The sequence below is a fragment of the Mustela lutreola genome, chromosome 1, assembly GCF_030435805.1.
Source record: "Mustela lutreola isolate mMusLut2 chromosome 1, mMusLut2.pri, whole genome shotgun sequence".
Taxonomy (NCBI): domain Eukaryota; kingdom Metazoa; phylum Chordata; class Mammalia; order Carnivora; family Mustelidae; genus Mustela; species Mustela lutreola.
This window is the reverse complement of record NC_081290.1, coordinates 88,497,350-88,513,832: the sequence shown is the minus strand read 5'-3', so window position 1 is coordinate 88,513,832 and position 16,483 is coordinate 88,497,350. Positions and strand designations below refer to the sequence as shown.

At 38.1% G+C, this 16,483-nt stretch overlaps 1 long non-coding RNA gene across 2 annotated transcripts in view; it reads left to right on the top strand.

The window, feature by feature from the left end:
- The first annotated feature begins 12,825 nt into the window (after positions 1–12,825).
- The window catches only part of LOC131828486 (uncharacterized), a 43,241-nt gene continuing 39,583 nt past the window's right edge, over positions 12,826–16,483 (top strand). The window contains exon 1 of one of the 2 annotated variants that reach the window (XR_009352475.1): positions 12,826–13,865. This is a non-coding gene — a long non-coding RNA (uncharacterized LOC131828486). The remainder of the gene's footprint in view (positions 13,866–16,483) is intronic. The other variant, XR_009352477.1, reaches the window with a different exon arrangement.

The window sequence follows — 16,483 nt, the reverse complement described above, 5'->3', positions numbered from 1 at the left end:
TCTATTTTGTATACTTTTCCATATCCATAGAGATCACCCACATTCTTTTTCATGTACATTATAAGTATCATTTTTCATGCTGTGTATGTAGTCACAGAGTCCTAAGGGCAGAGACCATAAAAACCATATTCCCAAAGCAAGAATCCCTTCCTGGATATACCTTGAGAAATAAACCTTGCTGTTCCATTTGAAAATTCAGTCTCATAATCTCATTCCAAAACAAAATACAAAACAGAACAAAATAACTTCACATTATTATTAACTTTAAATATCTTTTTGAGATAAAATTGATGTATAACGTTGTATTAGTTTCAGGTATAGGAGATGATTTAATAATTATGTATATTGTGAAATTATGACCACAATTAAGTCTAGTTAACATCCATCACCACACATAGTTACAGTTTTTTTCTTGTGATGAGAACTTTTAAGATCTACTCTTTTAGCAATATTCTTTTTTTATTTTAAGATTTTATTTATTTATTTATTTGTCAGAGAGAGAGAGAGAGCACAAGAAGACAGAGTGGCAGGCAGAGGCATAGAGAGAAGCAGGCTCCCCACTGAGCAAGGAGCCGAATGCGGGACTGGATCCCAGGACACTGGGACCATGACCTGAGCCAAAGGCAGCCGCTTAACTGACTGAGCCACTCAGGGGTCCCACTTATAGCAATTTTCAAATATGCAATAGAGTATTATTATGTGTAATCACTTGCTGTACATCACATCCCTGTGATTTATTTATTTTATAACTAGATATCTGTAACTTTTGACAATCTTTACCTATGTCATGTTCCCTCTACCTCCACTAAATATTTTATTCACATCAAAAATAGGATTTTACAGGGTTGCCTGGGTGGCTCAGTCATTAAGTATCTGCCTTCAGCTCAGGTCATGATTCCAGGGTACTGGGATCTAACCCCACACTGGGCTCCCTGCTTAGTGGGAAGGCTGCTTCTCCCTCTCCCATTCCCCCTGCTTGTGTTCCCTCTCTGCTGTCTCTCTCTCTGTCAAATAAATAAATAAAACCTCTAAAAAAAAATAGGATTTTACATTTTCCTAGGTTTAATGGAAACAAATTTATCAATAACACTTCCAAACCCCATTCCTTTGCTTCTCTCATTTTCAATTGAGAGTATTGCCATTTTGACAATTTTTTTGGCCAAGCAATGATCTTAAATAACCACTGTTAGAATAAAAAATAAGATCCAGAGTTTCTTTTAAAAAGAAAGAAAGAAAGAAAGAAAGAAAGAAAGAAAGAAAGAAAGAAAGAAAAAAGATGCAGAATTTCTAAATTAATGGAAAGTTTAAAAAAATACCAAGAAAAAAATTCAGTCATTAAATAAATTCAGAAAGGATGGAAAAAAACAGAAAATGCATAGAAAGTCATCAAAGAAGATGACAAAAGTCAGATGAAACATGTTAATTATATAACTGTAAAATGGCTAATTTATTTAATTTTTAAATATTTTATTTATTTATTTGAGAAAGAGAGTGAGTGAGGAAAAGAGAATGAGAGCACAAGTTCTGGGAGAGGCAGAGGGAGAGGAACTCCCCACAGAGCAGGGAGCCCACTGCAGGACTCCCTCCCAGGATCCTGGAATCATGACCTGAGTGGAAGAGAGATGCTTAACTGACTGAGCCACCCAGGCATCACAATGGCCAATTTCTTGATTAACAGCAATCATCAGATTGAATAAAAAAGACAACCTGTATGTATGCTTATAACCAAAAGACCCCAAAACATTGTCAATTGATTGACAAAGAATATTAATAAATGTAAACAAAAAGAGAGCAGAATGACAATATTAAAATTAGACATGTAGAATTCAAAGGAAGATGCATTAAATGGGACAAAGGTATGAAATCTAAAAGGAAACTGCAGTAGCAATTAGCTTTTATTCAGTTAACATAGGAATAAAACATAAAGCAAAAACTTTTTAAAATGGAGCCAAAGAGAATTCACACAAATTGCAATTATAGTGGGAGACTGACACTTCTTTCAGAATTTGATAGATCAAGTAAACCAAAAATTTTTAAATACAGAAGTATTGAATAATATTATTAAGAAGCTTGATTAACTAATATATTTAAGCTCTACAGAAAAGAAATATTCTTAATATTTATACAAGCTGAATTCACTTTACGAAGCTAACGTAACCCTACCACTAAACCTGACCGGGGTAAGCAGACACACACACTTATACATTCACAATTAGAGCTCATTCTCACCTATGAATAGAAATAATCACACACATACACAGTACTTACTATGTGCAGACTACTCTAAGCAATTTGCATGTATTAATCATCTAAACTTCACAACAACCCTATTATTGTCCTTTTATAAAAGAGGAAACACAGAATGGTTAAGTAAATTACTTGCCCAAAGTCACACTGTGAGTTAGTAGTAGGTAGTTTATAGGAAAGCTGGAATATGAACCTGGGAAAACAGAGCTGATTCAACCCTAGGAAACATACTAATTCTACTCATTACATTAATAGAATAAAGGAGAAAAACCATACCATCATATTCATTAATTCTGAAAAGACACTTGACAAAATTCAAAGTTTCTAGTTAACAAACAAAGAAAACATTCATGATGAACTAGAAATAGAAGAACTTTTTTTGTTTGTTAGTGAATACATCAAACCAAACTAACAGCAAAAACACAAGATGACTTCCCACTAAAATAAGGAACATTACTAACAAATACTTTAGTAAATAAAATGGCAAGCTATACATTTATGGAGAGATAAAAAGAGCTTTGTAAACAATTCACACATATCACCTACTTATGTTTTGAAAATGAGCAATTAGATTCCTGAGTTATTAATCTCTCTATTTTGTGGGGCTACAGTTCTGCTAATGGTTTAGCTATTACTTCTTTTTGGGAAAGTTTTGATATTTTTTAGGCCTTTTTGTCTATTCAGATAAGGGAAGCAAGCAAAAGCATGTAATAGTCCAAATTAAAACTTCCAGGATTTCATATTTCACTCCTCATACTAACCAACCTGCATCTTCTCCCGCCCTCCTTCAGCGCCAGCTCCAACTCAGATAGCAGTGTTTGGGGCAGGGAATGATTAGGGTTTCCAGATAAGAAGTTACTATCTAAAATATATAATGAACTTACCCAACTCAACACCAAACCCCACAAATAATGAAATCAAAAAATGGGCAGAGGAACTGAGTAGACATTTTTCCAAAGAAGACATACAAATGGCCAACAGACATATGAAAAGATGCTCAACATCACTAAGAAAATCAAAATCAAAATCATGATGCGATATCACCCTATACTTGTCAGAGTGGCTATTACATAAAAGACAAGTAATAGCAAGCACTGGTGAGAATATGGAGAGAAAGAAATCCTTGTGCACTGTTGGTAGGAATGTAAATTGATACACTTACTATGGAAAATAGTAGATTCCTCAAAAAATTTTAAGTAGAATTACCATATGACTCAGTAATTCTAGTGTGTTTTTTTAAATATTTTTATTTATTTGAGAGAGAAAGAAAGAGAGGGAGAGCATGAGAAGGGGGAGGGTCAGAGAGAGAAGCAGAATTCCTAATGAGCAGAGAGCCCAACACAGGACTCAATGCTGGGACTCCCGGATCATGACCTGAGCTGAAGGCAGTCACATAACCAGCTGAGCCACCCAGATGCCTCGACTCAGTAATTCTAATACTGGGCTTTTACCAAGAGAAAACTAAAACAATAATTCAAAAAGATATATGCATTCCTATATTTATAGCAGCATTATTTACAATAGCCAAGATATAGAAGTGTCAGATAAGTAAATAGATAAAGAAGAGGGGATTATCCCCATATTTTCTCTCCCCCCCCTCTCTCCCTGCCCCACACAGACAGACAGACAGACACACACACACACACACACATGGGAATATTACTCAGTCATTAAAAAGGATGAGATCTTGACATTTGAGATAACATGGATGAACCTAGAGGGTATTATGCTGAGTGAAAGAAGTCAGACAGAAAAAGACCAATACCATATGATTTTGCTTATATGTGGGATTTTAAAAACAAATGAATAAACTGACAAAAAGCAAATTCAGACACATAAATGCAGAGAACAAACTGATGGTTAGCAGAGAGGGGGGGTAAGAGGATGGGCAAAATGAGTGAAGGGGTAGGTGGGAGATGCAATATCCTAGCTGTGGAATGACTGGGTCTCAGGGATGGGGGGTACAGCGTGGGGAGTGTGATTAGTTCCATTGTGATAGCATTGCATGGTGACAGACAGCAGCTACACATGGTGAACATAGCATAATATATAGACTTGTTGAATCACTATGTTGTAACTAATGTAACATCATGAATCAACTATACCCAAATAAAAAAATAGCACAAGATTATCTTATTATTATTTTCCACTCACCATGTTCCCCATGCTATGCCTTTCATCCCTATGACTTGTTCATTCCATGGTTAGAAGCCCATATCTCCCACTCCCCCTAGGAAATGGAGACACAACATTAACCACAAGAATTGTGTGTGTGTGTGTGTATGTGAAATATATATATAGTGAATTCCCGATTAGATTTGTATTTCAGAAAAACAACAAGTTTTTTTAGTGTAAGCAATATCTGGGACATACTTATGTTAAAAAGTATTCCCTATCAGAAAGTCCAATTCTGGGCATCCATTCTATATTTTATCTGGTAGACCTAAGTCTGATTGTACATTTTGATTTTGTACTATGTCTGTCTGAAGCCGTTACTAGCAACTAGACTGAAGACTTTTCGGTGCCATTTTTTCCTATCTTACTCAAATTTCATTTATAAATTCCATTTCCATGGTGAATCTAAGATACTTCTTTTTCAGCACTCTTTATGTATCGATATATTTTTAAATATGGATATGGATATAACTAAATTTTATTTTATTCCTATCCATCAACCAGTGGACAAATCTGTGTGTGTTTAGCTGGAACAAGTAGACCAATGGGTGTTTTCTAGCTAATAAGAAAGACAGAATTGCTGCAGATACATTCTCAGTACATACCCAAATAACAGGGCCCCAAAGAGCGGTTAGTGCTTTTTTAAAAAGCACCTATTAAATATAAAATTAGGAAATGTATCCTTAGGTGGCAAAAAAGGTTTACTTCCTAACAATCTTATTTTAAAGGCTTGAGCTTCCTAGGGCTCATATTTAGAAATTCCAATAATCACTAACTTAAAAAAAAATACCTTTATTTGTCAAGCAGAGAAAGACAACTATCATATGATCTCCCTGATATGAGGAAGTGGTGATGCAACATGGAGGCTTAAGTGGGTAGAAGAATAAATGAAACAAGATGGGATTGGGAGGGAGACAAACCATAAGTGACTCTTAATCTCACAAAACAAACTGAGGGTTGCCGGGGGGAGGGGGTTGGGGAGAAGGGGGTGGGATTATGGACATTGGGAAGGGTATGTGATTTGGTGAGTGCTGTGAAGTGTGTAAACCTGGTGATTCACAGACCTGGGGATAAAAATATATGTATATAAAAAATATATGTTTATAAAAAATAAAAAAAAAAAAAAAAAAAAAAAAAAAAACAACTAGAATTTCTCACTTCCAGTATTAGGCTTTTCCATTGTACCACAGGGCTCTCTTCTCTCCTTCCCCCTCCTGTCTCTGTCTCTCTCTCACTCTCTTTCTCTCTCACACACACACAAACACACACACACACACAGACTCACACCCTTAGGTGTTTGGTTTTTTTGGAGGTTTTTATGTAGTTTTTATATAAATTAGCCCTCTTTTACTGCAAGAATACACCAAACTAATAGTGTGTATGGACTTCACATTTGTAAATCTGCCATGATCTGGTTCATAGGCTGGCGATGACTGTGGTGTTAAGCAGTGGGAAATCAGCTTGCACAGGAGTGATCCTTCCGCATTGGTACAGCAAGACCGCTGGTGATTCAAGTTCCTGGTCCTGGAAATGAGATGAGCTGTGGTGCCAATGAAGAGGAAATGGTGGAAAATGAAAAGAGTAAACAGCTTCTCTGATGGATGAAACTGATTATGACAGGCATCTTTCAGTCCACTGAATCATTGATTCTGTTGTTCATTTTTACTTTTCCAAAGTGTGAGGTCTGTTTGTAAGCAGAGGCGGTAAGCCAGCATTCACTGTGTGAAGAGCAATATGGGGGTTGGGGGGGAGTAAAGGTTTCCATGAAGAACAGTCCAGCTGCAGAGGGAGAAAGTGAAAAACAAAATAACAAGCATTTCTACAAAGCAATACAGCAAGTGCAAATAATACACAGTTATGTCCTATCAAGCCATTACTTATCTAATGATCTTAACTCTGGGATACAGCCTTAAATCCTGAACAGGTAAAACAGTTTCTGGATAAATGAAAACACAAGTTAGACAATGCATGCCCTTCATCAGAACCATCTTACATAGCCACAGTTCAGAATACTGTCAGGACTTTGGCTTTTATTCTTGAGAGCGAGGAAGGCTTTGCAAGGCTTTGAGAAGGGGAGTGATATGAACTAACCAACTCCCTGTGTTCCTTTTTTTTTTTTTTAATTGAAATAGTTGACATATAATATTAGGTTAGTTTCAGGTATACAACATAGTGAATCAACATTTATATACATTATGAAGTGATCCCCAACAGTAAGTATAGCTACCATCTGACCATGAACTCACTCCTTTTGACAAAATCACTTTGCCTGCCATATTGAGAGCTGACTGTGAATAGGAAGGGTCTAGGGTAGAATCATGGAAGTTATTGCAACCATCCAGGTAAGAGATGAGATGATGGAGACTTGGACCTGGATAGAAAGAGTAGGGTCTGTAAGAAGAGTTCAGATTCTGGTTTTATGTTGGAGGTGGTGCCAAAAGAATTTACTATTAGGATGGATGTGGGATGTGAGAGACGGAGCAGTGAAGGATGACTTCACATTTTTTATTGGGCAACTCTAAGTACAGGATTGCCAATAAATGAAATGGGAAAGACTATGGGAGGAGCAGGTTAGACAGAAAGATTAATGCTTTTTAATGACAGTGTCTTGGCATCAAGAACAAGTTAACTTACATTCAGTAGAATTGGTGACAAAGGGCAGAACAAATAGGTAATATATCAGTATACAAAATTTACCTTTGAAAAACAATTTGGAGGAAAAAAGCAATTTAGGTGATTAACCATTGGCAGTTAAAGAAATGAGTTTAGGTCTTCAAAATTGTTCCTGGTATAGAACAGATCATTTCCTTGAAAAGCCAGAAAAATGAAAATACTTTCATTATGAAGAACTGAGAGGACACGAAATACAGGAATAATCAGATTTAATCGGGCTTATTCAGGGAAGTCTTCTGGAGTAGGGATGATTTAACTCAGAAGAAAGGTTTTCCAGAAGAAAACAAGGCAGAAGGAATCCTAGAGAAGAGTGACACTCCAGCCTGGAGGAATTCAAAGGTCCTCCAGCTGAAAGCCAAGGCCATTGATTCAGGGAAATGGGAGAGAAAATGGACCTGGGAGAGACTCTGAGAGGAGGTGGTTTGAGCCACTCAAGTCCCAAAGTAAGAAAAAGAACAAATGTTTAGGCACTAGGATTTCTGGGGCCACCACTGACTAGATGGGCAAGTGCCCACTTCCTCTCCAGAGGGGTTGACTAAATTATGGCACCTTTATGCCTCAGTTCATATTCTATAATTTTAAATGAAACTGCCTCTTCAAGCCTGGGAAGGGGTTATTTTCAGAAGGTATTAACCAACTGCTCATCACCTCCAATAAGGACCGGATGTGAGGAAAAAGAAGGATAGGTTAATTCTAACAGAATCTCTTGCCTGTTATTAAATCTCAGAATGAGGTCTTGAAACAATCTGCCACAAGATTAATCTTCTTAAGCACCACTTTGTGTTACTGGCCTTTGCCAAACTCCCATGGTTTCTCATTGCTACCAACTCCAGTCTCACCTGCTCAGACTTCTGTGATCTGGCTCCAAAGTGTTTGGGCAGACGATGCCCACCCCTCTTGTCCACATGCCTAAAGGTCTAGTCATTCTGGCTGCCCATCATTCTTCCCATAGACATAATGTCAGGACCCTTTGTTCATGGTGGTACTGCCTCTCCCGAAATGTTTCCATCCCTGCTTCCCTTTCTCCCAGCTACTTTCAAGAGTTAGTAATGCCTTTCTGGGCAGCAGTGACCTATCTCTATACATACACAAGTTTCCAGTCTAGTATATATGTTCATGCTTCTTGTTGACTATCCAAGGACAGGTTTTACAGTGTGATATGTGCTGGTTAACTCCAGATATTGACTTCGATAAAGTAAGTTTTTGTTAGAGTATACAAAATCAACAAAATGAAAAAAAAAAGTCAGAAGTACAAACACACATTCTTTCATGTTATCAAATGGTACATTTGATATATACCAAACAGGGATGCCTGCATGGTTCAGTCCGTTAAGCATCTAACTTTGGCTCAGGTCATGATCTCAGGGTCACGGGATTGAGCCCCAAGTCAGGCTCTACACTCAGCATGGAGTCTGTTTCTCCCTTTCCCTTTCTCTTTGCCCTTCCTCCCACCCATATTCTCTCAAACAAATAAATAAAATCTTTAAACCAAACAAAAAACACAATATACTAAACAAATGGGAATCAGATGTCTTAATAAACCAGTTGAAATTAGGAATTGAGGAGGATAGGAGGGTTGAGTAGAGGAAGGAGGAGAGAGCAATCGGAAGCCCGTGGAACACTTACGAGAAATGACCTAGTGCCAGATGATGAACTGAATTAGAGATTTCCTATTCTATTTTTGAAGATTTTATTTATTTATTTGAGAGAGTGAGTGAGTGACCAAGAGAGAGAATATAAGCCAGGGGAGGGGCAGTGGGAGAGGGAGTAGCAAACTTCCTGCTGAGCAGGGAGCCCGATGCGGGAATCCATCCCAGGACCCTGATATCGTGACCTGAGCTGAAGACAGATGCTTAACCAACTGAGCCACCCACTTGCCCCTAGAAATTTCCTATTTTATAAACAGGGATTTCAAACATAAATATATTTCTCAAACTGCGAGAAATGTTTGATTAAAATTTGAGAAATGCCCTTATTTCACTCTGGGGAGTAAAAAAGAAAGAAAGAGATGATCTCAGTCGTGATGGCAACAAAGCTGTTTCTCATTAGTGAATGTAACATAATATGAAGACACCGACTTTCAAGCCTGTCCCTCAGGCAACACTTTGCAGTTTATTGATTGTAGCAATATATGCTTAACTCTGCATGGCAGTAAAGTATATTAAATTAAATTCCATTAGCCTATGGCTTGAGATGCCTACATCAAAAGATTGCCAGTCTAACCACTTGAGCATTTCGCATTTCCCCAGCATTGGATGTTTTATGGGTGTCTGTGTTTATAGCAGTCATTTGCACCTATGTTTTATTTATGATAACTCACTCAGGATGGATGGTCACTTGGTAAGCTTATCTCATTGAAAAAAACACTGATATTAATAACCTGATGCAATGCAGAGGGAAACAGTGTCATTGTAAACAAATATTGGCATTCCTTTTTGTCACTGAGTTTTGAATTCCTAACTCTCTATATGGCTCGGACCCCAGATTTAAAAAGGAGAAAAACTCTCACGTATGACAGTTTTTTTCAAAAACTGAATTTCCAGCATTTCTTTCTTCAAATCAGCCTAAAATATTTTCATCATTTTGAAGAAGATTTAAATTCCCACTTACATAGAAAATTCTATACTCTGTTCTTCTTCTTCCCAGAGGTTTGACCTCTTATATTAACAAAATGACAAAATGCAATATTTTGTCATAGGAAAATAATGATAGCAGTAGTAATGGAATAAGGGAAAAATCTGAAATGTTCAATTTCAAATAACTGACTCTAATATTCTCTATGACAGTTTTTCTTACAAGAATTTCGTTACCCCTAAGACAGAGAGAGTGTGTGTGTGTGTGTCTGTGTATGTTTAGATTAATTTTGAGTTTTTGATGTTTAATCTGCAGCTTTGATCTTTTTTTTTTAATCTGACAGGGTAATAATAGAACTGTTTGATGTCCACAGTATAAATTCAGACCATAAACATTATGCTAATCTATGAATGATTAAATAAACATACTGTTTGTATTAGATTTTACCCTAATTAAAATAATTGAGTGTTAGATCAAAATTAACTTTTCCCTTGTTTAAATTCCTGCAGCATTTAGATGTCCGTCTAGAATATATGACAGATGGTATCATTTCCTGGTAACCTGGAGAGTCATGGGAAAGGTGGGGAACTTCGCTGGTAAGTAAGCCAACTTGAACAACCTCTCAGACCAGACAGAGCTATGCTGGATGGAGGTTTGATGAGAACTAGGTTAAAATCTGTTTTAATAAAGAAAAGGAGAAGACATAGTGGAGAGAAATTTTAACCCAGCCCCAGTAGCTGACAGGGACTGTGCCAACCAGATCATGTAAGTAAAGGGAAAGACCAGAGGAGGGGCGCCAATGCTCACCAGAAAGTTCAGTGAAGATATTACGAAGAGAATGGGTAGAAGACAGACAATGAGAAGAGGACCCAGAGAAGGCTGTTCTTTGCACTTATGTGCAAAGGGTGTGCATTAACTTAGCCAGGGCCAAATGATACATGAATCAACTCATGTCAGTTTTATCAATAAGATGCAAATGATTAAAGAATGAAAAAAGAATTCCTGGGCAGTTATGAGTACCTTTTATGAGTACATTTAGATCTTTTTAATTTTGTGTGATTTTAAACTTCCATGTAGGCATACATTTGTAGTCTTAGGAGAACCAAATAAGAAAACTCCTGTGTTTAACCCATGTAAAACCTGATCTTTATGGTCCTGGTTGAGTGCAGCTGAGAACCCTTAATTCATAAGATTGTTATTTGATGTCCTCAGTGGAAAGTATTGTTGTGGAAGTATTCACTACAGTCTGGGGTGAATCTGCTGTTAAGTATCAAGGTTTTCGATCTTCTAAATTACTATGCCTGGGTTTCATCTATTTTGTCTACTTAGGGAGAGTCCCACAGGGCCCCCATTACTGATCTTTGTTCTCCCCACCTAAACTTAATTAATAGAGCGAACATCTTCTGCCTAGTAAACTCTATATTCCTCATAGTAAAAACCTAATTCAGTTTCTCCTAATGAAAGTTTCATGTATATTCTGCTACATCCTGTGACCCAATGGGGACAGAAAAACTAAGAGTAGCAGATGGGATAGAATGAGAGATACTACAAGATGGAAATTCAGGAGTCAAGCTGCAAAAAGGGAAGCAGATCCAACTTCAAGTGGCAGGAAACTCAGCCATGTGCCAGGGCACTGTAGCCAGAGAATAGAGTCCTGGCAGGCACTAGTTATCATCAGGAAAAAGAAGAAATGGGGAAGAAAGAGGGGGAGGTCATCAACTGAATCTAGAACATTTCATTTCTTACTAAAAAAAGGAGAGAGAGGGAGATCTAAAGCAAACACAGCAAAATAAGAACATTTGTTAAATCTGGGTGTTGGATGCCTGTGTATATAATAAACCAGTGGTTCTTAAAGTATGGTCCCCAGACCAGCAGCTTTGACATCACCTGGAAATGTATTAGAAATGCAAATTCTTAGGCTCCACCCAAGACCTACTGAACCAGAACCTCTAGAAACAAAACTCAACAATATATGTTTCAATAAGTCCTCAGGTGATCCTGGGTGATCACTAAGGTCTGAGAACCATTGTGTTAAGAGTATTCTCTGTGCTTGTCTGTATGTTGTTTTAAAATGTCACAGAGGTGACAGGGAAGCCCTGACAAGAGCATTGGTGGAGGGCAGCTCTGGGGAAAGGTCGAATTATTCTGGTCTTACAACAGAGTTTTAGGACTAGGCCCCTAGGGCCCTGCAGGGTAAGGGATGGGGTAGGCACGGGCTTGTTTAGAGCAGAAGTGAACGGAAAATTAAGCAAGACAAAGTCCTAGGTGCAGGACAAAAAGACTAGAACCATTGTTAGCAGAGAACATGAATGGAGACTTAGACTAAGAACACGGCAGGCCTGCCGTGGCTAAGCAAGGCTCACTTCAGTACTGGACTGCTTAGCTACAACGGGGCTGACTTGGGACTGAAATGCCTGGGTTACTGAATGCCCTTTCCTCTCACCCCTCCTTTGTTGCTGCTCACCTTCCTACCAAGGGCAGACCACAGGCAGTCCTGCTGGGCGAGGCTGGCTAAGAGTAGGGCCGGTTGATGCCTTTGGACCCAACTTCTCCCTGGTAACGAAACTCCTTGCCTGTTCCAGATCTGAGCAAAAGGAGCAAAGTTCATTGAAAACAATTTTTAAACTATATTCTCAACTCTATAAAAGGTAACACATTTTAAAATATACAAAATACAAGTCCGCCAACAATCATGACCCGGAATGAAATATTCACAAGGCTCCAAGTCTTCAGATTTGGCCTGAATTGACCTAGATGTTTTTCTCATCTTTTTCGTTTCTCTTATGTTGCTCCACTCCTACGTACTTTCTCTTTCATCTCAGAAAGTTCTTAAGGCCCCTGGAGTTTAAATGTGCTGACCCGAAGCTCCCTGCCAAGATATTAGTACTAATGGGCCAGTCTGAAGAGGCTGCTGTATTAAGACATCAGTGCTTCACGCTTTGGTCACACTTAACCTTGGTGAAGGACCCCTCATCATTTTACCTCATACAGTGGATGCTGAGAAGGAAAAAAATGCAAGGAGCCTCAATTCTAAACTTTTTTTTTTTTAATATAATTTTTTATTTTTTATAAACATATATTTTTATCCCCAGGGGTACAGGTCTGTGAATTCTAAACTTTTTAATATTGCTTTTGAATTTAGTATAAATGGCACATCATAGATAACCCATTATTTCAGTACCCACACATACACACTGGAGTTTATAGAAATATGTGTTGAATTCCTTTGCAGAGTTTTATTTAGCACACTTTGGAAATGTTTGTGTTGAGTTCTGTCACTTATCAAAGGGGGTGAATAACATCCTGTTTCCTCACAGGGATATCTAAAGCTACAAGATCTCCTACAGGCAAACTGCTATCATTATCCTGTTTCAGTTAGAATCAAGAACTGGTATTCATTTCAGCGTCTTTCCTTCCATTCAGTAGTAAAAATTTCCAGGAAGCATGTCACATGAGCTTAGAAGATCCAAAGGAAGTAAAAACTTTCCAAAATGAAAATTCCGATTTTGTAGTAATAAAAGTTTTTCTGAACATGAAATAAATGTTCATAGGTGTAGCAGGCAGAATGCCCGGTAAAGACGTCCACATTCTAAATCCCTAGAACTTATGAATATGTTAGTTTGCATGAAAGGGGGAATGAAGGGTCGCCTGGATGGCTCTGTTGTTAAGTGTCTGCCTTCAGCTCGGGTCAAGATCTCAGGGTTCTGGGATTGAGCCAGGCATTGGTCTCCCTGCTCTGCTCCCACTCCCCCTGCTGGTGTTCCTGCTCTCACTGTGTCTCTCTCTGTCAAATAAATAATAAATAATAAAATCTTAAAAAAAAAAAAAAAGAAAGAAAGAAAGAAAGAGAAAGGGGAAATGAAGGACTTTAAATGGACTTTAAAATAGGGAAAGTACCATAGGTTATCCAGGTGATCCTAATGTAATCACAAGAGTCCTTAAAAGGGGGAAATAGGAGTAGGGAGAGGAAGTGGAGAACCACAGCCAGTGACAGAGCAGCTTGAGGACTTAGACTGAGGTTGCTGGCTTCGAAGTCAGAAAAGAGCCACAAGCCAACAAAAGCAAGTAGTCTCTAGAAGCTAGAAGAGGCAGGGATATGGATCCTCCCTTGAGCTTCCAGAAGGAGCAGTCTTATGAATACCTTGATTTTAGCCCAGTGAGATGTACTTCAGACTTCTGACCTACAGAACTATGAGGTAATAAACTTGTGTTGTTTTAAGCCAGTGAGTTTATGGGAGTTGGTTATAGCAGCAATAGTTGGTTTCTGGGAGATATGGTGGAAAAGTCAGAATCCCTATTTTCCAGGACTTACTTGGGAATCTCACACTGCTGACGTGGAGCAGGAGCGGGAAGGTGAGGAGGAGGGAGGAGGTTTCCTGAGGCAGGTTCTCCTCTCCAGTCTCTCTCATCACAAATCTTCTTTTTCAAGAGAATTCTACGAAAGACTAGAGCTGCTTTGTTAGTGGAAGTCTGAATCCTGACTTCTTAATTTGTAGGTGAGGAGATTAGATTGGATCATTTCAAGTCCATCTTAGAGATGCCCTAATTCTGTCAATGAGGAGATAGGAATATGTACTACATGTGTAGAACTATTTCATCACTTCAAGTATTAAAACGACTCAGAACTTAAAATTCATGTGTGGTTTGACTATAAAGAATGAGGATTTGGGGTAATCTGCTTTATTTTATTACATTTTAAAAGACCCATCTTTTCCATTATTAGAAAACACCTTCTGAGGCGCCTGGGTGGCTCAGTGGGTTAAAGCCTCTACCTTCAGCTCAGGTCATGGTCCGAGGGTCCTGGGATCGAGCCCCACATCGGGCTCTCTGCTCAGCGGGAAGCCCGCTTCCCTCTCTCTCCACCTGCCTCTCTGCCTACTTGTGGTCTCTGTCTGTCAAATAAATAGATAAAATCTTAAAAAAGAAATAAAGAAAGAAAAGAAAAGAAAGAAAGAAAGAAAGAAAGAAAGAAAGAAAGAAAGAAAGAAAGAAAGAAAAGAAACACCTTCTGAGTTTGGTTTGTAATTCCTCAAGCGTGGGGTTCAGCTACAACCAAAGAGAAGCTCAGCAGGTTGAGATTGTGTGACTATATCATGTGCCAGGGATGAGATAGTTCTCTGCAGATGGAGTACTGCTCTCTAGCTGCCACTCAAGGGATTCTGCATCTGCAAATGTCCCAATGTCACAGCTACTGTTCTTACTGAAAAAAAAAAAAAAATGAATGAATATGCGTGCATGAATGAGTATGCCGGCTCCTTGCAGTTTGTCTTCATTTATGCTACTTTTTATACAACCCAGCTGGGAAATGAGAAAATACAGTAGCTGCCTCTGGCCCAGGACACACCTGATTTGCATTCCTCCAACCATACTTTTCCTGTCATATAAAGAAGATCAAGTTGTTATTTTGGAAAAACTTGAATATTGCTTTAACAGGAATCTTTCTCATACTAATGAGATGAAGTAGAAAGAATATATATTCCTTCAGAGTCTTACATCCAAAATACATTGACATTTCTAAGAAATAATAAGGGTTAACAAATATCAACCAACCAAAAGAAATTGAATTGTTGCCACAGACTGAGTTGTAACAGCATGAAGAACTGGCTTAAATAATCTGCATGCCTCGTCCTTGCATTGTCTCTCTTCTCTCACTAACTCATTTTCCACTTAATCTTCTGTTCATACAATTATCGACATTCTCTATATTGACTTCTGTGTCATGAGTTTTTTACAGTGGTCTTTTGTTTGAATGAATTAGGATTGGCTGTCTAAACAGCACTAACTCCGTAAAGCATGAGTTAATTAATCTGTTTGATTTTATTTTTCCCCCACTACGTGAAATCAGTGTTACATCAGAGGTTGACCTTGATAGGTAATCAGAAATAGTGAGAGAAGAAAGCAGAGAATTGATTTTCAGATATTTATTACTGTTTAATTTTTCCCCCAACAGAAAAAGGAATCTTAAATTTTCATATAAAGCATTTCTTAAACGGAATGTAAGGTATTCGCGGAATATCCCTGACAATATATAGTATAAAAATAATACTTCTTAAGCCAGTTGAAGTTCACTTGACTATCTTACCAAAGTGGCATATAGGCTTAGGAAGAACTTATTCTTTATTTTCCTGTTCTGAAAGTTATAACCACATTGAACAAAGTCCTACATTTCCTCCTTCCCATTTCCCAAGATGCTGGAATATTACCCAGGAAATAAACATGATTGAATCTGTTTGTTTCCTAAAACCATGAGAAAAATGTGAACTGCTTGAAAAGTTACACCCAAGGGAAAAGACTCATGCTGAGATCATTGACGTTGTGAACGTGTTTGGTTACTTTTCTCAAGAGTCCACTTCTCATCACTGGATTGGGAAGCTTGCAGCCCTGGAGAAATAGCCTCTTGTCCAAGGTCAACAGAGTTGGGGAAAAGGACTAAGCTAAATGGACCTCTTGAATGTTCAGTGATGTTGATGGTGGCAGAAATATTGCACTCAGCCTTCCACCTCTGTCAGCATCTTGGCAGGGCATGCATTTGATATTTTAAGTATAATTTACTAGATGCCTTCAAAGTGAATCAAAGATTTGGATTCAATTTCTTATACTCTCTGAGCTGCCCTTTTTTACATCTGTGGCCTCAGCTCTTGTAGAGTTAATTCTTTGTTTAGCTTGCTTGCAGTCAAATGTATAAATACAGTGGCAGGCTGTAAAGGATTTTTTGGACAACTGCCATTGTGAGAATAGGGAATTGACAAAGAGAAAGAGAGGAGTAAGCAGCTCTGCTGTGTACTGGGCAGAACAGGAAGATATAAGGGGGGAG